Source organism: Symphalangus syndactylus, chromosome 7 (genome assembly GCF_028878055.3).
Source record: "Symphalangus syndactylus isolate Jambi chromosome 7, NHGRI_mSymSyn1-v2.1_pri, whole genome shotgun sequence".
In the NCBI taxonomy this organism is placed as follows: Eukaryota; Metazoa; Chordata; class Mammalia; order Primates; family Hylobatidae; genus Symphalangus; species Symphalangus syndactylus.
The window spans coordinates 23,819,773-23,838,871 of NC_072429.2; the positions used below are offsets into that span (position 1 = coordinate 23,819,773).

The window sequence follows — 19,099 nt, forward strand, 5'->3', positions numbered from 1 at the left end:
GCTGGGACCACAGGTGCCTGTCATCATGCCCAGCTAATTTTGTTTTTGTATTTTTAGTAGAGACGGGGTTTCACCATGTTAGCCAGGATGGTCTCAATCTCCTGACCTTGTGATTTGCCCGCCTTGGCCTCCCAAAGTGCTGGGATTACAGGTGTGGGCTACCGCACCAAGCCAGTACAAGACCATTTTTAAACAACTGCCCGAGTCTCCACTTACATTCTGTTGATTCGCTCAATCAATCATCCAATTATGCAGAAAATATGGGAGGATCTACTCTAAAATGCACTGGAATCACCCAAAATAGATGGTATAAATGCAGATTAATCAAGCCTCAGCCTCTGAGTAAAAGATAGAGTATAGAAATCCCAGTTTTTCCAGGTTTTTCAGATACTCCTGATTTAGGTGGACCTTAAACTACACTTTGGAAAATACTGCCTTCCTGTATGGTATCCACCCTAACATCAAATGTGACTGAAAGTATCAAAATCCTTAAAATTCCTGCAGGGCTGGGTGCAGCAAGCTAGCAACCAACGTGCAAAATATAAGAAGGCATCAACTCTCAGACTCAATTCAACTTTTTTTTTTTTTTCTTGAAACAGAATCCCACTCTGTCAGCCCGGCTGGAGTGCAATGGCGCAGTCTTGGCACACTGCAACCTCTACCTCCCAGGTTCAAGTGATTCTCCTGTCTCCGCCTCCCAAGTAGCTAGGATTACAGGCCTGCACCACCACACCTGGCTAACTTTTTGTGTTTTTAGTAGAGATGGGCTTTCCCTATGTTGGCCACACTGGTCTCAAACTACTGGCCTCAAGTGATTTACCCACCTTGGCCTCCCAAATTTCTGGGATTACAGGCATTAGCCACCGAGCCCAGTCCTGACTCTGCTCTTGTGAAAGCTGAGAGTACTGTGTTATTTGAATATCTAATCTACCTATGGATTCAGCCAACCTAAAGTTGTTGAATTCTTAAGCTACCACCCCCTTCTCACCAGGTAAGTCCTGTATTCATCATAACTTTGACTAGATTCTCAGACATAGCGAATACCAGTTCAGATGCTTGTCACATAGATGGACATTATGTAACTTTCTCTCCCCAGCACAAGATTTACTTTCAGATCATCAGTGAGTTAATTGAACAAATGGCAAAGATCTTGCCAAAATCTGAGAAGATGTCCTCTGACCTTGTAAGTAGTTTTAAGTGTAATTTCATTTAAATAGCCCAAAACTTTTAGCCAAATACAACTTGGCAGTTCAATAATATTTGGGGAGGGTAAAAGCAGGTACTGTGTCAAAGAGCCAAGTGAATAAATTTTTTATAGAAGTCAGTCATATTAATTGTATTGTTCAAAGATGATACTGTTCACATTGGTATTTATATATCTGTTAAAATGTTTGAGTTTATCTAATCCATGATTTCCTTTATCATATGTTAATACTGGATGTATTTAAAACTTCGAAGTGAGGTGATCTGCAAGCAGAGGGGCCCTGAATGTGTCTAAATGGAATAGTGACATATTTCTCCTACAGATGACATTGCGGTTATTAATTGCTCATTATTCTAGAACATGTGTGAACCCTCACCCTTCAGGGGTGCTTGTTTTTCACCCTTGAAGTTCTTCAGTTCAAAAAAGGTTAAAGATCTATACCTTAACAAAAGAGAGACAGCGTCAGTTTGCTCTATAGTATGTACTAAACTTAAATATTCTTGTTATAATATGCTAGTTGGAAAGAGATTTATCCTCTTAAATAATGCCAAGACTTTCCTTAACCCCATTTCTGTGGATATTGTTTGCTTTTCAGCATTTCAATTCTTGCTAATCTTATTTCAGCATCCCACATAATTAGAATTGTACAGATTTTAACTATTCAATCATCTCTTCCCTCCCCTATGAAATGTGCTAACAGGATGTGAAATGGAGGTGGGCTCCCTGTGTTCTTGCTTTGAGTCTAAAGGAAGTTAAATATAAAAACTCAGGAAGTGTCTGAACACACCTCCATTTCAATGTGATCCTCAGTACATTTCCCTTGAGGTAGGCAGAAAAATGTGAATACATTTTTTTTAACCTATCCAGTTTCAACTTAAAACTTCATCTTAAAATTTTCCTTTTGCCCCATCAGCTGGGTGCCCTAGATTAAACAGGAATGGAGAAAGAAAAAAGAACTTGGCTTAACCATTTGCTATTTTGTGATATTTTATATCATATGCTGCTAGTCTCACCAGGAGTGAATATGTTAATTCACATATCCAAATCTATGAAAAGGAACATGAAATGGGATCAACTAAATTATATTGAATACATATACAGATACATTAAGCTTTAGAAAACATCTGGACTTTGGAATGCTGGTCCACACATGTCTTTCAGAGAGTCTTTCGTAGGTATGAAGAGTAAAAAATTTATTGTGATTTTTATTATGTTCAAATTCAGCAAAGGAGATGAATTAATTTCCCTTGTACTGTGGTTTGAATGCGTGTTTGAATTTATACATGGAACCTTAACCCCCAAGGTGATAGTATTAAAAGGTGGGGTCCGTAGGAGGTGATTAGGCCATGAGGGTGGATGGGATTAGTGCCCTTAAGGCCTGGAGGGAGCAAGTTTGTCTCTTTTGCCCTTGCGCCATGTGAGGACACATGGAAGGCACCGTCCAGCGGGAAGGCCCTCACCGGCCAGTGAATTTGCTGGTGCCACAGTCTTAGACTTCTCAGCCTCTAGAACTGTGAAAAATAAATTTCTACCATTTATAAATTACCCAGTCTATGGTATTTTATTGTAACAGCAGGAATCAACTAAGACACCTAATCCAACTTAATATGGTTGGGCTGTGTCCTCACCCAAATCTCATCTTGAATTGTAGTTCCCATTATCCCCACATGTTGTGGAAGGGACCAGGTGCAAATAAATGGATCGTGGGGGCAGTTTCCCCCATCCTGTTCTTGTTAAGTGAGTTAGCTTTCACGAGATCTGATGGTTCTATAAGGGGCTTTTCCTGCTTTTGCTAGACACTTCTTGCTGCTGCCATGAGAAGAAGGATGTTTGCTTCCCCCTCTGCCACGATTGTTAAGTTTCCTGAGGCCTCCTGAGCCATGCTGAACTGTGAGTAAATTAAACCATTTTTCTTTATAAATTACCTAGTCTTGGGTATATCTTTATTAGCAGTGTGAGAATGGACTAATAAGGAACCTGCCGTGGGCCTTGCTGTACTAATTTCAATCTCCTGTACATATGGCCTAAATTACGTACAAAATCTAAGTTTACTTCAATGCTGGGTTAACCGTATGGCCGCAGTGGCTGGCACGAAATTGACCAACCCTAAATATTAGTATGGCTTAGTCAAACTTTCGTTTATTACTAAAGATTTATCACTGCCGTTTCCTTTGGGAATGTGGTTGAGTAAAGTGTTTTGAGCTGCGTTCGTGCATACTTGATACCTACCCCTTTTGATCTGAGTGATCTATTAGAAGGAGGAGGAGAAAAATTAAACCTAAAATATCTTTAGTTGTATGGTAGAGGTGGAAGGTAATTTTTTAGGGGGCTGATGAAACCCCTGAAGGATTATTAGATCCTGAAACCTGAAAATTAGGCTCTAAAATGTAGCCCAATTGGAGATATTTGTGAATTTGACCCTTTCTGGAATTTTTGAAAATTCGGGTAAGTAGAGACACTTGAGTTTCTGGACTCAAGATTATTATACATGGTGTCTTCTCTATTTTTACTCACGTTTTACAGTGAGGCATTGATAATTAACACACTTACCAGTTCCTTTTAGCACAGACCTTGCTTAGTATAGACAAAAGTCTCAACATTTTGAGAACTGCCAGAAAAGGAGAGGAAACCATTTACTTTCTGAGAGCACACTGGATAACTTCAGCACAAGACAGAATAAGGGTATTTAGCTCAGAGGGAGGAGAAAGACAGTGGCCTCAAATATTGCTTATTTTAGTTTTCCTTAAGGCTGCCCACACAAAGTCTTCAGTCAGTGACTCATGAAATTTCATTCTGCTAGATGTGATGCTGAATTTTTTCTATCTTAATATGTTCAACAAGAATTTTCTGCTAGTAAATAGATTTCCAGTGAGCAGAGGTTATTAAGAATACTTGTGCCATGGACCCCTTTGGCACCTGGTGAAACCTGTAGACCCCCTTTCTAAGTAAAGTTATTGAGGGCATAAAATACCTAAGATTAAAGAAAACCTATATTTAAAAACATTTCACAAATATAATAAAACAAGCTTGTGACATGGTAATATATACACTTCTTCAACACATTTAGTGATCGAATCTATGATTACCTAATTATTACTATAATTTTGACATAGTGGTGAACATAATATATTGAACTATTTGCACAACTTTAATGTATTAATAATATGAAAATTGTGATTTCTTCTGATGAGAACCACAGATTTTAACAGTACTATGGTCTGTTGCCTACATTCATAGCTTAAGGAATGGCTAAACCAGTTACAGGTTAGTGGGAAAAGGGGATCTAATTGTATTCATTCAAGTTCCTGCACTTCCTGAATCCCATACATGGTCTTCTGGGTGGCTTGAGCTTCCCACATTAAAAATTCTTGCTATATAGATTAAGATGAATAAGATACAGCCAGGTTTCTTTTTTACATGTCGAATAATAGTTTTGATATATTTCTTATGACATAAGCTATAAAAACTGAAAAACAAAACTATCTTTGAGATGATATTTGTGTATGGAAATTAGGTCCCGATTTTATTCTTTTTTTTCTTGTAATTTTTTTTCTTTATGAAACTAAGTGTTCTGTTGCATTTAACGGTGGTAAACATGCCATTTTAATAAAATCTCTGTGGTATTGTGTGCTTTGACATTGCTGGAAAAGGGTGTCTATTTATGAAAATAATGTTAGACTATAAAGTTAAATAAAGGGAGATGAGATATCAGAAATAACACATTTCCATGGTAATTTTTTTTAAACAGTAGGTTGATCAATAGCATTTTGTGGTAAGATGTTGTTAATCTGTCTCAGTCAGGACCCAAACAGCAAGCCATTTCAAATTGATCACAGAACAAAAATTGGCATTAAATTCCCTTGGCTTCATTGTGAGGGTGCCCTATAGCTTATTTCATGACCAATGAAACTACCGATGCTAATGACAACTATGAGAATACTGTGCAAAATATCACAGAGAAAGAAAGCAAAGGTTGGGGGTGGAGATTATAATTGTTTCTAGCCCTGTGTTTAAATGTCTTGGAACTCGTGTTTTCATAGTGAAAGAAAACAATTTTTAACAGCAAGCTAGGTGTGTCATCCACAACATCCCAGTCGTGTTTAGTTTGTATTTTCTGAAAAGTTGCATTTGTGAGAAACACAATGAGAGGAAACCAATGGAAGTTATAATTCCAGACCAAAAGTTCTGACTCAAATGTTGACAAAGATCAGGTAGGAAACATAGAGACTTATAGTAGGCCAGGTATAAAATATAACAAAGTTTGTGAGATGACCAGGGTCACAAGGATTGGAGTGTAAGTGAAAATAATAGCTGTGTAGGCCAATAAGAATTTTGCAGTCTGCCCGTTAGACTGTTACGCCTGGACTTGTGACCTTCCTGATCTTACATGGATACAAACCAATGTCCTTGTTTCTTTGCTTTCTCAGCTAATAGATTTTTAGAAAAGGGTTTCTGGAGCCAAACACAATGTCGATGGTTTGACAGAGTGAATGGAGTCAGGAAAACATACTTTCTCAAAAGAGCAAGATTGCTTTTCCATCCTCATTCTTCTGGTCTGTCCACTGTACTGCAGCAATATTAACCAACTTGATCTTTCCTTTTGTCACATTCTTACCACCATATTTCTATCTTAATTTATTTTTTAGCATCAGATTTTCATGCAATGATTTAATTTTTGGTTTCCTACCACAGATTATGTATGACTTATCCAGTGTTAGTAGTAATACTACAAAATAAACAAAATGACAATTTAGTTAGCCTTGAGTCTAATAATAAATACAAAACAGATTTGGAAGTGGTGTTGTGTGTGTGTGTGTGTGTGTGTGTGTGTGAAAAAGAGACACAAAGTCCAAGGCTAGATTTTCAAATACTGACGAAAAATGAGAACTGATATCTAAATGATGACTTAATGGCCCAGAGAGAGATCTCTTATTTAAGAAATAGTAAATTATTTCTGGTAAGTAATTCTGAAGAATGTAGACCATTACTTTTTTTTTTTTTTTTTTTTTTTTTTTTTTAGACAGAGTCTCACCCTGTCTTCTAGGCTGGAGTGCCATGGTGCAGTGTCAACATACTGCAACCTCTGCCTCCTGAGTTCAAGTTATTCTCCTGCCTCAACCTCCCCAGTAGCTTGGACTATAGGCGTGCACCTCCACATTCGGCTAATTTTTGCATTTTTAGTAGAGACAGGGTTTCACCATGTTGGCCAGGGTATTCTAGAATTCCTGACCTCAAGTGATCTGCCTGCCTCAGTCTCCCAAAGTGCTAGGATTACAGTTGTGAGCCACTGCACCTGGCCCCTCACCTTTTTAAAATTAATTGATTTATTTTCTTGAGACAGGGTCTCACTGTGTCGCCCAGGCTGGAGCACAGTGGCGCTATCTCGGCTCATTGCAGCATCAGCCTCTGGAGCTCAGGTGATCCTCCTGAGTAGCTGGGACTACAGGCACGCACCACCATGCCCGGCTAATTTTTGTAGTTTTGGTAGAGACGAGGTTTCGCTATGTTGCCCAGGCTGGACTCTCAGACTCCAGCAATATGGCCTGCCTCGCCTCCCAAAGTGCTGGGAATAAAGGTGTGAGCCACTGTGCCCAGCCTGACCATTACCTTTTAAAATGATTTTCATCAGAAAGTTAAAATATTTTATATTATTAAGGGTAAATTTTCTAGTTGCTAATAAAATATGGTTAAGTATCCAATGGTTTTCAAAGTATGAGGCCTAAACCAGGAGCATATGCATCATCCAGAAACTTGTTAAAAATGCACATTTTTGACCACCAACCCAAATCTACAGAATTAGAAATTCTCAGAGTGTGTGCAGCTCAGGAGTTTGTATTTTAACAAGTATCAGCATTTTAGTATTTGAGAACAAGTGAAGAAGACTGTAGATTTAAGAAGCATTCTCATTAATAGCCTCAAAAATATTTAGTGAATGGCAAAACATTTTGGGAGCCTTCCTATGACAAAGGGAAAAATGATACATCTTAGAAGACTTCTGTTCTTTAAAACATAAAACATAACCGATTTTTATATTTCAAATGTCCTCTATAAGATTTCTATTTCAGTCATCAGATTCTCAAATATTTTCACAAGAATCAAGGTTCCTGAATCAAGAAGACATTTGGAACATTTATAATTAGTTATGTATTGGAAAATTGGCTCTGGAATAAAAAACTGCCCAGATTTGTTGCATTTACTGATTTCTGTGCTGTATGTTCTTCCTAAATGGCCAATTTCAAGCTACCAGTAGAGTCATTATGATTTGACTGAGTGTAGGATTGAAGAAATGCTCAGAATAGGTGTTCTATTTTTTTCTTTTTTTTGGAGGGAGGAAGGAGACTCTTTAGAAAGGTCTATTTTGCCCAATCCACTCACATTATAGAAAATTTCCTTTTACTGTGTATTCTTTTTTTTCCCTTGTTAAAAATAAGTCATACAGATTCTTCACACAAAGTATTCTTATACATGAATAATATTTTGGTATTTAAATGGGCTGCTGGTCACTTGATTACATTATCTTTCTTTATAAAATATGTTCTGAATTCTCAGCAATTTATGCATGCAGAAGGGTCCTTTGCAATGGGAAGTATTTGTATAATTAAAGTTGGATTTTGGATAAATATTCCAACTATATATTTTACTTAGGGATTCCTTTGGTAAGTAGAGTCAATCCTCAATAATTTCATACTATAACAAAAACCAAGAGTTTTGGGTAACTAAGAATCAACATTTCAATTATTCAAAATATTATTGAATGTAATTATGATTGAAAATGGTGCCAATGAGTAAAAACAAACAGTGGAAGTGAGGGCATTTTTTTTTCTCAGCTGGTAAAAAAGCAAATCTGGTGTGTTATAATTGGTGATAAGGACTTTTTAAACAAATCTGGCTAGTTATTATTTCTAGTCTGGTTGCTGTCCTGGTTTTCAAAATATTTCAATGCTTTCTTAGGTCTTTTTGTTTTGTTTTTTTTTTTTCTTTTAAAATGGCATACTCTTGCCATTTTAAAAGAAAAAAGCACTACTTTTAAAAAATTTTATTATTATACTTTAAGTTTTAGGGTACATGTGCACAACGTGCAGGTTTGTTACATGTATATATACATGTGCCATGTTGGTGTGCTGCACCCATTAACTCATCATTTACATTAGGTGTATCTCCTAATGCTATCCCTCCCCCCTCCCCCCACCCCGCAACAGTCCCCAGTGTGTGATATTCCCCTTCCTGTGTCCATGTGTTCTCATTGTTCAATTCCCACCTATGAGTGAGAACATGCGGTGTTTGGTTTTTTGTCCTTGGGATAGTTTGCTGAGAATGATGGTTTCCAGTACTATTAATGTTCGTAAAAATCTGTTTTGAATATGCGTCTCCTATGCTCAGAAAGATTCGATATCTCCCACTGCTCACAATATAAAACCCAACAATTTACCTTGGTACTCAATCCCTTTGACTATCTGGCCCTTCCTATGTTTCCATCATAATTTTCTAATACTATTCTACAAACACACATGCACTTTGCCATCTCTGTGAATACTTGCAATATGCTTTCTTTACCCATGATATTCCTCCTTTTTCTCATAATTGGAAGTACTATGCATACTTTTTGTCCTATGCAACTCATGTTCTCTCCAAAATTTTTTCATCCTTCCTACTGCTGTAGGTGAGCAGTGCAATATGATGATTAGAGTCACTGCCATGATTTGAACATTTAGCCGCTATACTATCTTTTGTACATTACTAAGTTACTCTGTGTGTCTTTATCTGTAAATGGGGTTTAATAATAACTGTTTTGTGAGTTGCATTGTGAAGATTATGTGAGAAAAGATCTGTAACGTGCTTGGCAAGAATTATTAACCATGGCTTTATTTTTTTTTCTCATTTGAACTCAAAAGCTATATCCAAACACTTGTTTGGACCTTGGATGTTTTCTTGTAGTATATTTTTGTATACTTATTATGGTGTTCTGGATATAACTGTAGAGTGTCGGCCACAAGGACACCCTTTCGGCCTTCTCTATAACATCTAACATATGCCTTTTCTTGCACGTAGGACATGCCAGAATAACAACGAATGAATAAATAAAATGGAAGAGTATAGGAAACACTGATTGGATCACTGGGAAAACAAGGCTGTCTCAGCTCTGCTAACATCATGTTGTGTCATATTAGCTATTAATAATTGACTTCTTTGAAAGTCAGTGTCTTTACATACTAGTTCCATCTCTATTTTGAATAATCTCTATGGCCTTTTTCAACTGCAGGGTGTTAACTATCTGAGATATGGATTAACTGCATGAATGTAAATACAGACTGTTATAATTACTTATTAATTTCTCTATTGAAAACTTTTTGTTTTCTTGTACTTTATGTTTAAGCCCTCAGATGCGCAGAACTGAGATGACAATACTCCTCAATTCACGATACACCTCCCGATCTGTGGGAGACTCTTTTTTTTCTTTTTAAAAGTTGTGTTATGTGTGTTTCCCTTCAACTTATATACTCTGTGACTTAGAGATTTAAATGTGACAGTAAAATTGTAAAAGCAATAGAAGAAAACACACAAAACAAAATAACAAGAACAAAAACAAGTTTTCCTGGTCACTTCCCTCATTGTACATATCTCAACACCCAATAATTAAGAAGATCTGTCATTTCCGCATCAAAGGTATCTCTTTGCCTTTTCATTTCTAGCCATCTCCTCCACTAATACACCACTCGAGGACACCATTATCTCTCTTTCAGATTATTGTAGTAACCTTCCCTTAATTGACTTTTCTCTCATTCATTCTTCAGTTTTGAATTAGGCTCACCCCTTATAAGCTTATTTATTTATTTAATGTAAGCTAATTTGAAATGTACTTTGCTTCTTGCAATCAGAATAGTCTTATGATAAAAAACTTTTAAAAAATAACATCTACATTAAAAATATTAATTTTTGTGGGTACGTATTAGGTGTATATATTTATGGGTTACAAAAATATCTTCATATAAGCATTTAGTGTTTTATAATTACATCAGGTAAATGGGGTATCCATCACTTCCTGCACTTATCCTTTGTTACAAACAACCCATTAATACTCTTTCAGTTATTTTTAAATGTACAGTTAAATTATTTTTGACCATAGTTTTTTAAGAGCAGAAATAAATTTTATAGTGGGTATATCTCATACAGTCCACTTACTTTGTAGACAGTTTCTCTTTTGCTCAGATTTATTTGAGTTGCTAAAAAAAAAATAGCCATGTAAATTCTAGGTTTATTCACACTAAGTGCTTTCCTTTTTCTCTTTTAATGAAAACCTGTGTTTTTTTTCTTTCCTTCTCAGCAAGAACTAGTATTATTCAATTTGCAACTTTCTATACAGTCAACCCAGTTCCTATAATTCTTGATAGTTTTAGCAGACTATGGGTCAAAAATAGTAATGTATCTACCATATATTTGATGGTAAATTAGCCAATGGTTTAATTTCCTCATTATATTTATAAACCACGTCATTAAGTAAACAAATTAATTGAATTATCAAATGCAACATAATTGCTTCTGACCCAAGCAATTTGGGGATGATTCTACTATTAAATGTTATCATTAGGAAGAAAATTAAGAGTGTAGACAAACAGTGGTTGAACTGCTCTCAAAATGTGGACTATAAGCACATTTGGAAATGTTTCAGAAATGTAACTTCCATCTTCCACTTCAATGTGTATGGCAGCAATTAAATCACCCTATACTATTCCAAAGCATTATCAAGAACAAAACAATAGCACATGCAGTATTTCTACAGAATTATCATCTACTGGGAAATAGGAGAATAGTATATTAGATGTCTACAGCTTTTGGAAGATCACATTTTTGCCTTATCTAGTATACACTGCTTTTAGTTAGTTTCTTTGGTCAAATAAAAGAGTCTTTGATTTTCCTTTATGAAAGTTGCAAGGAAATTTTCCAAGTCCAAAACTGATTTTAAAAGGTTATTTAGAATTCTCTAATTGTTAGAAGTAAAGCCACCTCGGGGTCCAATATTCTTTCCTCATTCAGTTCATATCAGTCGTTATTTAGTATAGGTCAATGATTTAGTTCAGATCATTTATTTTGCCTCTGTAACGTGGTGCTTAATTTCTAATTTAACTTTTCCATATATGTTTACATTTCATTTTTCACTTAGTACACTTTATTATTATTATTATACTTTAAGTTTTAGGATACATGTGCACAACGTGCAGGTTTGTTACATATGTGAGAACACGTGGACACAGGAAGGGGAACATCACACACTGGGGACTGTTGTGGGGTAGGAGGTGGGGGGAGGGATAGCATTAGGAGATATACCTAGTGCTAAATGATGAGTATACTCTTTAGGTCAAGTGTCCTGTTAGACAACACCTGTAGGAAAACATGCTGGACCTATTGTCAGAAATCCCAGGTTGAAGTCCCAATTCTGACACTATCTTTCTGAACTCAGGCAAATAGCAATTTCTCCTGAATCTCAGTTTTCCAGTGAGTTACCTTACTTTTTATCATGTGTGTTAAGTGAAATGTAGTGAGATCCCTTTGCAAGCTCTAGAGAGCCCTAGAGATACAAGGAGCTTTTTTTGTTCTTTTGTGGACCCCTCAACACAGTGCAGGAAAAGAGGTCAGATATTGATAAATAAGCATAGACTTTCTCAAGGCTTAATGAAAATAAAAAAGAATTGATTATATTCCAACAGATTCACTGAGTTTCTAAAGTACTCACAGGTGTTATTTAATTAATTTCCCCATCAAGTGGTCACAGAGCATGAACGAGAACAGAATGTGATAAGGTTTCACAGTATTAAATTTTCTTCATAGAATTTCAACATCTGTTTCCAAATATTGTCTAGGTTGTTGTAAAGAATTCATTTAACTATCAGATAACTTTTACTCTTTTCCTTTCATATAGAAATGGGATCTTAATGTGACATATATTTGTGTTTGAAACTGAGCCATAATCCAGATAAACAACGTCCTCGGTTTTAACCAAATAAAAATTTTTTTTTCCTCTTCTTGGGAAGATAATTAATTACAAGAAAATAATTTTTTTTTTATTATTTTTTTTTTTATTATACTTTAGGGTTTTAGGGTACATGTGCACAATGTGCAGGTTTGTTACATATGTATCCATGTGCCATGTTGATTTCCTGCACCCATTAACTCGTCATTTAGCATTAGGTGTATCTCCTAATGCTGTCCCTCCCCCCTCCCCCCACCCCACAACAGTCCCCAGAGCGTGATGTTCCCCTTCTTGTGTCCATGAGTTCTCATTGTTCAATTCCCACCTATGAGTCATATACACCATGGAATACCATGCAGCCATAAAAAATGATGAGTTCGTGTCCTTTGTAGGGACATGGATGAAACTGGAAAACATCATTCTCAGTAAACTATCGCAAGGACAAGAAAATAATTTTTTACAGGACATTTACTTAAAAGCATGTGTCATACCCACTTAAATGCTTATTTATATTCATGATATTAGAAATTCAGCCTAAGTAATTTCCATCCAGAGCTCAAAAGGACATTTGCTAACTGAATTTAGAGCTCTATAATAAGAAAGTAAGGTAACTCACTGGAAAACTGAGATTCAGGAGAAATTGCTATTTGCCTGAGTTCAGAAAGATAGTGTCAGAATTGGGACTTCAACCTGGGATTTCTGACAATAGGTCCAGCATGTTTTCCTACAGGTGTTGTCTAACAGGACACTTGACCTAAAGAGTATACTCATCATTTAGCTTAGTTATAACTAAATAGAAAAGGATGTATTGCTTTTCTTTTTTTTTATTTATTTTTTTTTTTTAATTTTTTTTTTTTTATTTTTTTGAGACAGAGTCTCGCTCTGTCGCCCGGGCTGGAGTGCAGTGGCGCAATCTCGGCTCACTGCAAGCTCCGCCTCCCGGGTTCACGCCATTCTCCTGCCTCAGCCTCCGAGTAGCTGGGACTACAGGCGCCCGCCACCGCGCCCGGCTAATTTTTTGTATTTTTTAGTAGAGACGGGGTTTCACCGTGGTCTCGATCTCCTGACCTCGTGATCCGCCCGCCTCGGCCTCCCAAAGTGCTGGGATTACAAGCGTGAGCCACTGCGCCCGGCCTTGCTTTTCTATGTTAGTGAATAATAGTCATGTTAACCATTGAAAATAAATGAAAATTATTTCAACTCCAGAAACTGGCTCTTCTTTGAAGCCAGGTAGGAAACATAGAAATAATACAGTCAGCAATTTTGGCCTCATGTACCTTTCCCACAATGCATTTACAATCTGTTCATCTCATTTGTCAGCTGTTGTTGCAACTATGCTTTCAGATTTTATATAAACCAAAACATATAATCTAAGAAACAAATGTGAAAAGAATTCATCACATTACTTTTATGTAGAATCAAATGTATTTTTAAAAAATCATAGGAGAAATATAGCATATGCTTTCTTAATGCAAAGATGAGATATTTTACCTTAAGCAGATTTTCAAATCATATAAAATTGCTTATTAATGGCACAGTATGGAAAATCTAAATAGTGCATGCAAAATATAACCTTTTCTAAATTATGACTCAGTATTGCTTGACAGATTAGTCAGTCACAACATGATTTGATTCTGTGCTGGTTTGTGCTCAGTGTGATTTCAGAACCTGAAACTAAGTAATTAAAATCTACCTTATCTCACTAAGTCAGTAGGAGAGGCTCATTATGAATCCAGAAACAAACTTATTAGCCTGTGGTCATGCATCAGAAAGAAGAACGAAGATTGTGTTTATGCCTTCAGAAAGTTTAGTCATCCGTCTTTGAAGTTTCAGCACTATGAACAATAGTCTCCTGACTGGTGGCAGAAAGGGACCAAAAAATTCAATTAGGGCTGTAGTTATTTTTCGAAGAATACCATTTCTTTATTATCCAGCCAATTTACTGAAGGATGAGCTAAAATGTAGGAAAACTTACCAGATTATTAGGTAGATGATATTGTAGCCTGCTTTAGGATCTTACACTGATAGAGACTTGGTTTGTAGGCAACATTTTTACTTAGTATCCAAAGGACCTGCCTTATATCTTATCCAACTCTTTTTCACTCTCCAGCAACTTCTACTAATTTTCTCTTTGTTAAAGTGTTTGTGGGCTGGGCGCGGTGGCTCACACCTGTAATCCCAGCACTTAAGGAGGCCGAGGTGGGTGGATCACAAGGTCAGGAGTTCAAGACCAGCATGACCAAGATGGTGAAACCCACGTCTCTACTAAAAACTACAAAAAAAAAAAAAAATTAGCCTGGCGCCGTGGCAGGTGCCTGTAATCCCAGCTACTTGGGAGGCTGAGGCAGGGGAATTGCTTGAACCTGGGCAGCAGAGGTTGCAGTGAGCCGAGATCGCACCACTGCGCTCCAGCCTGGGCAACAGAGTGAGACTCCATATCAAAAAAAAAAAAAAAAAAAAGTTTGTATAATGTTTAGTAAAAGAAAAGTAAAAAAAAAAAAAATCCACTTTACTGACAGCACTTAGGGGGAAAGACTTTTCATGTGGATGTATAAGATATTGCTATAAATGAGTTTTCAGCCACATTAATTTTACCTCTATTTCTCATATATACAGAATTAACATTTTTAATAAAACTATGTTTCTAAGGCCAATAACAGTGTCACTTCTTTTTTTAATCAATTTTTTTTTTTTTTTTTTTTTTTTTTTTTTTTGAGATGGAGTCTTGCTGTGTCACCCAGGCTGGAGTGCAGTGGCGCCATCTTGACTCACTGCAAGCTCTGCCTCCCGGGTTCACACCATTCTCGTGCCTCAGCCTCCTGAGTAGCTGGGACTACAGGCACCTGCCGCCACGCCCAGCCAATTTTTTGTATTTTTGGTAGAGACGGGGTTTCACCATGTTAGCCAGGATGGTCTTGAACTCCTGACCTGTGATCCGCTCACCTCAGCCTCCCAAAGTGCTGGGATTACAGGTGTGAGCCACCACACCCGGCCCTGTTAGTGTCAATTGTTGTTCATTTGATCATTCACTCATTCATTCCACAAATATTTATTTGGCATCACTTCTGTACTGAGTACTCTTCTGTGTATGGGGGTTAAAAGAGGTAAATACAGCTGATAAAATTCCTGCACTCATGTGAGTCTAGTGGGAAAGCAGGCATTGAAAAATCTTTATAAGACAGAAACTGTATTGTTGTGATACCTAGGAAGAAGGAAGTATACAAGGTATCATTAGAGTACGTAGGGGCTGGGGACGAACACTTGATCAGATTTGATATTGACGAGGAAACACTTATAAGAAGAGATGCCTTGATTTCTTGCCTGGATGTCAATGATAACCTCAGAAATGGAATTCACACACTAACTCATGTTTTTTTTTTCCTCCAAACTATGTCCTGTATGGTGGCTAGCATGATCTTTGTCATGTGTAAATATGATCATTCTTGCCTCCTGATTGATTCTCTTCAGTAGCTTCATAGCTCTTTAAAATTAAGTCTGAAATCTCTGTTAGGAATAATTAGAAACTGTAATGCCTGAATCTCTCTCTCTCTTTGGCACCCCATTTCTTCTAGTTGCCTTCATTCTCAGACATACTCTTTTTTTTTTTTTTTTCTTTTTTTTTTTTTTTTTTGAGACAGAGTCTCGCTCTGTCACCCAGGCTGGAGTGCAGTGGCGCAATCTCGGCTCACTGCAAGCTCCGCCTCCCAGGTTCACGCCATTCTCATGCCTCAGCCTCTCCGAGTAGCTGGGACTACAGGCGCCCGCCACCACGCCTGGCTAATTTTTTATATTTTTAGTAGAGACGGGGTTTCACCGTGGTCTCGATCTCCTGACCTCGTGATTCGCCCGCCTCGGCCTCTCAAAGTGCTGGGATTACAAGCGTGAGCCACCACGCCCGTCCAGACGTACTCTTTTCATGTGAAGGCAAAGGCAGGCTCCCTAAAGAGTTATATTTATGCCGTCCTAACAGTTCTTGATCTTAGTTCCCCAAATTACATGGAGTACAGGAGAGAAGGCTGCCAAAAGAAAGATATGAACAACAAATAACATACTCTCTAGCCATATAATTAAAATAAAATTATTCTGTATATACTGTGTTTCCAATTATCAACTAATGCTCTCTATATTTAAAAAACTATATTTAAACAAGTATGTAAAGTAAGTTGCTACAGGGAATTCCCACATAGTGAGATAATTTTTTTTTTTTGGGACGGAGTTTTGCTCTTGTCACCCAGGCTGGAGTGCAGTGGTGCGATCTCAGCTCACTGCAACCTCTGCCTCCTGGGTTCAAGTGATTTCTACTGCCTCAGCCTCCTGAGTAGCTAGGACTACAGGCACCCACCACCATGCTCAGCTTATTTTCTGCATTTCTAGTAGAGACAGGTTTCGCCATATTGGGCCGGCTGGTCTCGAACTCCTGACCTCGGGCGATTCACTCGTCTCAGCCTCCCAAAGTGTTGGGATTACAGGCGTGAGCCACTGCGCCTGGCCGTAATGAGATAATGTTAACCTTCGTGGAGATACTAGGAGTGAGGTTGGAAGTTTGTGAGGAAAGTTATTTTATAATCTATATTCTACTTCTAGGAAATGAAGGAATTTAAATGATACCCTGAACTTCTGTAATAGTATTAAATACAGTTAACATTATTCATCACCTACCATATTCCACAAACTTTATTAGCTTGAAATTCTTTGCATAATTTTCTTTCTCCCCGTTTCCTTCCTCTTTAGTTTTTGATGAGACCTGTGGAGAATTTCAAGCTTTCTAAGATATAACATGGAGCATTGCTTCTTAAAGCATGTGAGTTTAGTTTATTGATCATGTGATATTGCAGCATAAAAGTTATATTAGGCAAACCCCATCAAAAGGCTGCTTTTCTTCTTGTCTTGTATAGCTTCTATATCATTGTTTCACTAATGTCCAAGAGGAAAAACAAAGCCAAAATCTTATCTCTAATACCAAGAGCATGGCATGTGTAGCAGGTCAGGCATGGGAAAATGTAAATCGTTTGAAGGCTATAAAGGTTTTAGTTGGCTGGGCGCGGTGGCTCACGCTTGTAATCACAGCACTTTGGGAGGCCGAGGTGGGCGGATCACGAGGTCAGGTGATCGAGACCATCCTGGCTAACACGGTGAAACCCCGTCTCTACTAAAAATACAAAAAAATTAGCTGGGCGTGGTGGCGGGTGCCTGTAGTCCCAGCTACTCGGAGAGGCTGAGGCAGGAGAATGGCGTAAACCTGGAAGGCGGAGCTTGCAGTGAGCCGAGATCGCACCACTGCACTCCAGCCTGGGCGACAGAGCGAGACTCCGTCTCGAAAAAGAAAAAAAAAAAAGGTTTTAGTTACCCACTTAGAATAATAAGTTATGTATGTCTATAAGCCATTGGTCTATAACTGAAGAGAGTGTATTGTTGGCTTCAAGCTAGAAGGGTTATGAGTCAAATGTGATTAATTCTATAGCATGGATAGGTACTGTGAGATTACTGAGTAGCTATTTATGTTTCCTGTTAAATTAGGTACATATATTCCCTAAAAATATTAAGAAGTTAAGGACTCACTCAGTTATTCACCTTTAAATTATATATGGCTTATATATATTTATATATATATTTGTTTTGTTTTATTGTGCTTTGTTTTAGATGCATAGATTTGTGATTTCCAGAAAAATTATGTTGCTTTTCATGTCTTCATTATTTTTCATGTTTATATTTATTTCTATAAGTGAGATTTCAAAATGCTGAAATAATTGGCCATCCAACAGTTAAAATCCTACAGTAGTAAAACCATGGAAATCCTGGATAACTGTGACTATTCTTTATGACACAGCTTTTTCTTAAAATTGATATTAACAAAATGCCTTGATTCAGAATTAGCATGAAGCTATACATAAGCTTTTCCCCTGTCTTTCAGTAACTTAATGGTTTAAATTGATGTCATATTGAAAGACAAAATTTCCACAAGAAGAGACACTTTGAATACAGAAAATTCTCAAAAATGCCTTTCTCAATCAAGTTCCATCTTGTGATAGTTTTATAAGTTATTTTGAAGCAAAGTCCCTATTATTTACATTTATTGTTAAACTGTTAATTTCCTAAATATTTTGATATGCACAATTAATTTCTTTTACAATAAGTCCCATAGATAAATACAGTAATTAATCCAATAATTAATCATAGGTGAGGTATATGAACCTTTGTTCCACAGTAGAACAGTTAATTTGAATGAGACTGGGATCCAAAACTTTTTATTTCTGATCAGACTCCACACTCTTCATATTAAATTACAGATCAGAGAACAGCCCAGTTTTTGTGGCCCAGAGCTTCACCTAGATATTACATAACAGTACTGGATTTTTATTGGAATATTGTTTGGTTGTTTATTCTATTTTGCTAAAGTGCCAAGTATACAAAATTCCCCATAATGTGCTATAGAGTAATATTGCTTGTCGCTTTAAACATAGATAAAATTCTCAAAGCCTCCCCTGGATTCCCCCAGAATATCCATGTGTATTTGGAATTATGTAGGAAAATGCAACTGAAGAGTTTCTCTGCAGTGGGCTTGGTGAATGGGTTCCTGAGATGAAGAAATTAGCCAGCTGTCTGAGAAATAAAAAGATTACAAAGTTTTACCAGTTCTTGAATTCATTGACTTTCTCAGTTTGTAATGAGATCTTAGGATGACTTTCAGTGCAATTGAGATGATCCTTTCTGATCTATCTCAGGGTTTCTCAACCTCAGCACTATTAACATTTTGAACAGATAATAATTTGATATGAGGAGGGCTGACTTGTGCATTGTAGGATGATTCACGGGATCCCTGGCCTCTACCCATTAGATACCAGTCTCAGCTCCCCATTACGACAAACAATATCTCCAGGTGTTGTCAATGTCTCAAGGAAGTGGTGCAAAATAGTTCCCAGTTGAAAACC

At 37.1% G+C, this 19,099-nt stretch overlaps 1 long non-coding RNA gene across 1 annotated transcript; it reads left to right on the forward strand.

The window, feature by feature from the left end:
* The first annotated feature begins 1,098 nt into the window (after nucleotides 1-1,098).
* On the forward strand, nucleotides 1,099-16,989 carry LOC129485685 (uncharacterized). Its single transcript, XR_008658767.1, has 3 exons — nucleotides 1,099-1,183; nucleotides 3,001-3,094; nucleotides 16,902-16,989. It is a non-coding gene; the product is annotated as an uncharacterized lncRNA (long non-coding RNA).
* Nucleotides 16,990-19,099: the final 2,110 nt, after the last annotated feature.